We start from the raw sequence: 7,500 nt of genomic DNA on the forward strand, positions 1-7,500 counted from the left end.
AACAAAAAGTATAAGAAAAGAAAAGAAATATTCCATCTATGATACTTATTTTATTCATATTACGAAATATTCGTACATATTTTATACCTTTTGTTTTTTACCATCCTTGTAATAAAACTATACCAATCGAACATTTTCATTAAAAAAAAACAAAACAAAACAAAACAAAAAAAATGTATTCATGGAGATACCATAAGGATACTAAATATTTTTTCTCTTCTTTCAATACAACGTACTACAATATCGCGTGTTATTTATTTAAATATCAAATAGTTGAACATTTCCAATATAGGAAGAAAAAAAGGGAATAAAATATCAGCATTATTTACGTAAATGTACTACAAAAAGAAAAAAAAAAAACAAAAAAAAAGAAAAAAAAAAATTCGAGATTATTACTCGACCGAGTCAAAAAAAAAAAAAAAAAAAAAAAAATCAGTATTTCACGATAACTTTGAAAAAAAAACTCGGTCATATCTCTTGAAAATATTATTTTCTATTCTAATTCTAAAAGCATATTTTTGTTTTCTCTTAATCCTTTCGTAAATATTTTCTTTTCTTCCTTTTAACGAAATATTTCAATCATTCAACATCTTGTTTTTATTGTTCAAATTTATTCGATAACGATATAGAAAAAGTCGACATCTTCGAAAAAAATATCGAATGTCTTTTCTCTCTCTCTCTCTCTCTCTCTCTTTTCAACTTCAATGCAAGATTGACGAACGATACTCTCTTTTTCTCTTTCTCTCTCTCTCTCTCTATATATATATATACACACACACACACACACACACACACACACACACACATATATATATATATATATATATATATATATATAGAGGAGGGAGGGAGAGAGATAGCCTTTGTTACTGCTTTTAATTTAATATCAAAATCGAAACTCGATAAAAGCCGTCGTTGCTACGTTACTACCGGTGTGCTGTTCCGCTTATATTAAACCGATAATTCGTCCCTGGCATATTCCTCCGGCGCAATATGCTTCACTTTAATTTCCTTGTTTCGTTATTCTTTACTTTCCTCGCCTAATCGATGCTACATTACTCTAAGCTAATACAGAATTTATAATAAAGCGTTGTGGATATTAATCGTATATCACAAAATCTTACGAAAGTGTTCAATCTCGAAAGGTATTATTTCCTTTTTTTTTTTTTTTATCTTTCCTCTTTCTTTTTTAATTTTTCTCTTCTCTTTTCTATTTCAAAAAAAAAAAAAAAAAAAAAAGAAAAAAAAAGAATAAAGAAAAAAGGATAAAAAAATTAACAACTTACGAAAAAGGGAGGAAATAAATAATAAAAAATATATAATTGTTAAAAACGAAAGATATAATAATAATAATAATAATACGTAAAGTGAAAAGAGATAGGTATATAATTTGCTCTTTTTTTTCTATTTTTCAGAAACATAAATAACTACTTTGTCCCATTCATTCTATCATTTTGTATTATATTTTGTAAACAAAAATATTTACGATTAGGAATCGACGAAAACGTTTATACGCATGCCTTGATAAAATAAAGTATCGTACATACACACATACACACACACACACACACACACACACATATATTTATATATTTCTATATATATATACATATATATATATATATATATATATATATATATATATGTATGTATATACCTATATCGTGCAAGGGTAAGAACACAATTCTCTTGGGGGTGCGTCAGCGGTGGTAGCGGATGTTCAAGTCGTTAATCGATATCGTTAATCTTATTACAACGGCGCTAACAATTTACCTACTCTAACGGGCAAGCGGTTACTATCGAAACTCTCTTTACCAGCACTGAAGCGTTTCACGATAGAAGGATATTACGGATTGACCGAGTACCAAGACCGGAACGTAATTTCGCAAGAACGACGACGACGAGGACGACGACAGAAGTGAATACTCGTTTCAACTTACCCCCGTCCTCCGCATCGCCCATTTCCCCTTATCTCTCATACTTCCTCGTTGATAGAGAGTTTGATCAATGTGTCTTGTCCAAGGAGAGAACTTTACTAAGTTGCTTTTCGTTAGAAACGCAAGACCTTGAATGAGATTTTGGTGTCTCGTTATACGACATATTAAATCTCTCTCTCTCTCTCTCTCTCTATCTCTATCTCTCTCTCTTTCTTTGTCTCTGTTTCTGTCACTCTTTTTCTCTGTAGGTGTAATACCCGTTTAAGTTAGTTTAATACGAAGAAGAGGAACGAAAAACAAAAAACAAAAAAAAGAAAAAGAAAAGAAGAAGAAGAAGAAGAAAAAGAAAAAAGAAAAGAAAGGAAAAAATAAAAGAAAAGAAAAGAAAGCGTCGAAGAGAAATCGAAAGTAGCGGTAGAACGTTTATCGGCGAGTTCCCTTAATCGGATTTCTAATTTCATATAAAGCCGACGAGGCATAGGTACCAAAGTTTACTAGAGGTATGGTAGAATGGAAGATGGGAAACGGTAGAGGGGAAAAGGAAAATGGATTGGGAGGAGGGACTGGGAGAGAGAGAAGGAGAAAAAACTTTCGTAGGAGGCCTCTCGAGCCAAGCGCCATAGCGGATTGCATGGCGGAACGGTGTTCTAGGGTGGAACTAAGTTTCCGGCCGAGGCTCGCTAACTTTCCACCACCGCAAAGTACAAAAGAATGCAATCAATGAGAAACACGAGCGGTGCTGCAAACTGTGGATCCGGGCTTGGTGGGACGGTCGGGAGAGGATGGACGGGAGGGGGGAGGGATTACACTCTGAGAGAGAAAGAGAGAAAGTGATGGTGGTGGTGGTGTATAAAATGGAGCCGGCACTTCTCGCGGAATTTCCGTCGATGTTGCACGAGAGGGCTGCTTGCCGTTAGAGAGGGAGAGAGAGAGAGAGAGAGAGAGAGAGAGAGAGAGAAGGAGAGAGAGAGAGAAAGAGAGAGAGGAGTGAAAAAGGGGCGAAGAGGCAACGGGGGTGCGATTTGAAATTTATGGTCGTCCAGCGACGCTGCTTAGTAAGTTTACGTTCGTAAGTTCTACCACAGTGCTGGCTTTACTCCTACCAGAGCACACTTTTACCCTTTCCATTTTCGTGGCATCGCTACCACCCTCTCTCTTTTTCCCCCACCCTTCTATTTCTAACTCTCTCTCTCTTTTTTTTCTCTATCACACTTTTTTCCCCTTCGATAAAATTTACTCGTGGATTACGAGTACCAGGCAGAGAGAGAGAGAGAGAGAGAGAGAGAGAGAGAGTGAGAGAGAGAGAGAGAGAGAGAGAGGCAGGGAGGCAGGCAGATCACCCCCTTCTTAACTCGACGAACTCTTGAAATTTTCTCGCCCAATTTTGACTTTACGACCCTCACCATATTACTCCGTCAGCGAGCTGCTGCTGCTGCTGCTGCTGCTGCTACTGCTGGTGCTGCTGTTACTGGTGCTGCTGTTACTGGTGCTGGTGCTGATGCCTGTGCTGGCGGTGCCGCTACACTAATTGGAAGAGAATCTATCTTGCAACGTATCCTTCCTACGTTTCATTTTTCTTTTTTAGACGGACTCGAGTTAGTTTTTTCTTCTTCTTTTTCTTCCTTTTCTCTCTCTCTCTCTCTCTCTCTCTCTCTCTCTCTCTCTCTCTCTCTCTCTCTCTCTCTCTCTCGTTATGTCGACTCTGTTTTAATTCTTTCTTCTTCTTCTTCTTCTTTCTTTTTCTTTTTTTTCTTCTATTAATTTCCTTCCTTCCTTCTTTTCTTCTCTTTTCTGATTTTCCCTTTTCTCTTCTCTCTTTTTCCTTTTTTTTTTCCTTTTTTTTGTTGCTTCTTTTATTGCTTCTTACTCTTTAAATAAATAAATAGAATCGAGATAGAGTAGATCAATTCTTAGAATTTTTCTCTCCGTAGAAGAAAATCGAGAAATGTAAAAGATAAGAGAGGGAGAGAGAAAGAGAAATAGAAAGAGAAAGAGAAAGAGAGAAAGAGAGAAAGAGAGAAAGAGAGAAAGAGAAAAGTAACGAAACTCAATGTTAGCTCGTAAATCAACCGAAGAAGATACTGCCAGGAACCTGCGTTTCGTTCTAAAGTTCGTTCCTTCTCGTCCGTCCATCCATCGGTCGGTCGGTCGGTCGGACGGTCGGTCGGTCGGTCGATTCGTTGGTCCATCGGTCCGTCGGTCTGTCGGTCCGTAGGAAAAATCTTGCGTCACTGACTGGCAATCTTGACGTCACCATCGAAGCATTAATCATCGACGTCTAGTAGACGAGTTTTCCGCGTGCGACTCTACGTACTGTTTCTTCTTCGATGGTTAAGTAACAAAAAAAAAGAAAAAAAAGAAACTCGAGTCTTGTTGGTTTGGAAAACGAAACGAAAACGAAAAGAAAAAAAAGAAAGGAAAAAAGAGAAAAGCTTCTTTTCAAAGTCGACGAAGAAGATAGAGAGAGAGAGAGAGAGAGAGAGAGAGAGAGAGAGAGAGAGAGAGAGAGGGTGGCTATGGAGGGAGGAAGAAAGGGATGAAGGAATGGAAAGCTCCCGTAAACATTAATTAGCAAAATTGGTCGACCGTACGTCTTGGTTCATTGGCAGCTAGACTCGAAAACACGGTAATTCGGTGAGAGAGACGCGGATAGAGGGTAAAATAACGTATTAGAGAGAGAGAGAGAGAGAGAGAGAGAGAGAGAGAGATGGTAGCACGACGAAGAAATTGACAAATTGTACTTTTAAATGATCGACCCCGAGCGAAAGAAGCCCTCGGTGCTTTTTCTCCCTCTCTCTCTTTCTCTCTCTCTCTCTCTCTCTCTCTCTCTCTCTCTCTTTCTCACTCTCTTTCTCTTTTACTCATTCTCTCTCGTTCCCTTTTTCTCTCTCAGAGCGCCCTCCAAAAGGATCTCCACGTTTCTAGCCGTTCCCGCGAGTAGTAGTAGGAGGACTTTAAATAAGGGTCAGACTTCCGGGCTTTGGAAGTGTGAAGTTCGAGAGACGAAGAGGGACAGTAAGGGTTGGAAAGAAAGAAAAAGAAAAAAAAAGAAAGAGAGAGAGAGAGAGAGAGAGAGAGAAGGAGTGTAGTCCTTTGCGAAAAAGGCAAATTCTCGAGGAAAATGAAACGACGGAGCGTACCAACTTTTGGATTAATATCGTTACGCCGGCTCGGTAATCGCGATAAGCTGCCAGTAGTAACTGGCTAAAAAGAAAGAAAGAGAAAAAGAGAAAGAGAGAGAGAGAGAGAGAGAGAGAGAAAGAAAGGAAAAGAGAAAAGTAGCTAGTGCACGTCTTACAGCCCCAAGGCATTTTAAGAAAAAGAAAAAGAGAGAGAATGAATCTTGAACGATGAACTATGAAACTATGATAACTTCTTACCGGGTCACCCGTTGCTGCCTTGCCGGATACTTACTCTCTTCTGAGATCTTTTATTTATTATACTTTTTTTTTTCCGACTGCTTTTTCTTTTTTGTTTTTATCCTCGCAAGACCACGAGAGCGAAATTATTATTATTATTATTATAAAAATATTCTTTTTTTTTCTCTTTCTCTTTCTCTTTTCTTTTTTTTTTTCTTTTTTCATAATTCAATCAATCCTAATCTTGACGAGAAGTTTCATTCGATTTCTAATTTGTTACGTTTTTTTTTTTTTTTTTTTTAATTATTTTTTTCTCTTTTCTTTGTTCTAAATTTCGACTCGAAGAATAATGCAATGTTTTCTTTCCTCCTTCCTTCCTATATTTTTTTCTTTTTCTTCCTTTTTTTTTTTTCCTTTTTTCTTTTTTTTTTTTTTTTTTTTTTTAAGCATAAGTACGATTTACACGTGGGTGGATTTTTTTTTATATATAGGTATACTCGTATAAGAAAGAAAGAGAGAGATAGATAGATAGATAGAGAGAGAGAGAGAGAGAGAGAGAGAGAGAGAGAGAGAGAAAGAGGAAAGAAAAAAGAATTCCGCTGGAAGGAAAAAAAAATTTCGAAGAAGTAATATCAAAGTTTTACAAAAGAAACTATAAAAAGTTCGGTAAGAAAATGGTTATATTCGATCGAAGAATTGTAGACGAACTTTTAAAGGGGGCGTGTTGCCAGTGCCGACATTAAGTCGTTCGAAATTAGCGTTCCCTACGCACGGAATTCCATCTGCCAATGTCTGCGGATATTACTTTAGTAATTCTGTATTCACAAAGGACGATGAAACGCGAAACTAATATATACGTTGTCTCCGTTTGCACGCGAGTGCTTACACACACAGCATACATAGACACACATACACACACATATAACACACACAGAGATATAGATACACAGAGAGGAGACAGAGGAGACACGCCATACATATACACATTCATTCTTTCTCTCTTTCTTTCTACCTCGCTAATCAGACACATTTATAAGCTAAAACGCATAGTCGAGAAACGAATGGAATTCTCTCGTCGAAGGATTTGACCAGTCAAAGTGCATGATAGAAGAGGAAAGGGTTAGAGGTAAGAGAAGATGATGATGGCGATAAAATGTAAATCCTTTCGTGAGATTTGAAATATCTATTAAATTCCTTTCTCGATAGTAACCTGAAACAATGTTACTATCTTTCTCTTTCTTTCTTTATCTTTTTTATCTCCTTCTTCGTCGTTGTCTTCTTCTTCTTCGTCTTCATTGTCTTCTACTTTTTCTTCCTCCTATTTTAATACTTATCGAATATCTTTTTCCTCATACGCAAACGTATCTGACATTTTATTCCCTTTTCGTCGTCTTCTTCGTCTTTTTCTTCTTCTTCTTCTTCTTCTTCTTCATCTTCTATCTCTTTCCCATCTTCTTCTTTTCTTTCTCTTTTTTATTTCCACATTCAAGAGATAACCGTAAGGATTTTTATTAGACGATCATTCTCTATTCAAGAAACCACGAAGGGAAAAGGATCTCGACGTTTACGAGAATAAGTCAACGGAGTATAAGAAAAAAAAAAAAAAAAAAAAAAAAAAAAAAAAAAAAAAAAATTTCCCTTACTTCCAAATATTTCCAAATCGTACTTCGTACGATTCGTCCTGGTCGTCCATCGTCGAGCAAACTCTGACCCATCCATTTCCCCATATTCCCTTACTCTCATTTCTCAACCCTACTCTTTTTTTTATTCTCACTATAGCCAAGAAAAAACAGAGGAAGAAAAGAAAAGAAAAAAATAATAAAAAAAAAAAAAAAGAAAAACAAGTAGATATAGGCGAATTTTATATAGAGAAAAGAGAAAGATTTAACTATTACACTATGTATCTTTGATTGCGTGTGTATATGTGAAAGAGATAGAGAAAAAGAAACAGAGAGAGAGACAGAGAGAGACAGAGAGAGACAGAGAGAGAGAGAGAGAGAGAGAGAAAGAGAGAAAGAGAGAGAAAAAGAACAGCATGACTTTGGCGTTGGGTATATCAGCGATTTAAAGAAAGCAGATTCGGAAAGTTCCGTCGTATCGAGAACAAGAACTACGGAAACTCTCTACATATATATATATATATATATATATATATATATATATATGTGTTGAGAGAGAGAGAGAGAGAGACAGGAAGTAGAGGG

The 7,500-nt window shown here is 36.6% G+C and overlaps 1 protein-coding gene and 1 long non-coding RNA gene across 4 annotated transcripts in view; both read right to left on the reverse strand.

The window, feature by feature from the left end:
• LOC124948980 overlaps positions 1-3,603 on the reverse strand; it is a 4,966-nt gene extending 1,363 nt beyond the window's left edge. The window contains exons 1-2 of the long non-coding RNA XR_007100922.1: positions 3,341-3,603; positions 1,941-2,065 (exon numbers count right to left, since the gene is read on the reverse strand). This is a non-coding gene — a long non-coding RNA (uncharacterized LOC124948980). The remainder of the gene's footprint in view (positions 1-1,940; positions 2,066-3,340) is intronic.
• The window catches only part of LOC124948979 (E3 ubiquitin-protein ligase MIB1), a 449,838-nt gene that overhangs the window by 139,415 nt on the left and 302,923 nt on the right, over positions 1-7,500 (reverse strand). The gene's annotated exons all lie outside the window — the stretch shown is intronic.

The sequence above is a fragment of the Vespa velutina genome, chromosome 4, assembly GCF_912470025.1.
Source record: "Vespa velutina chromosome 4, iVesVel2.1, whole genome shotgun sequence".
NCBI classification, from domain to species: domain Eukaryota; kingdom Metazoa; phylum Arthropoda; class Insecta; order Hymenoptera; family Vespidae; genus Vespa; species Vespa velutina.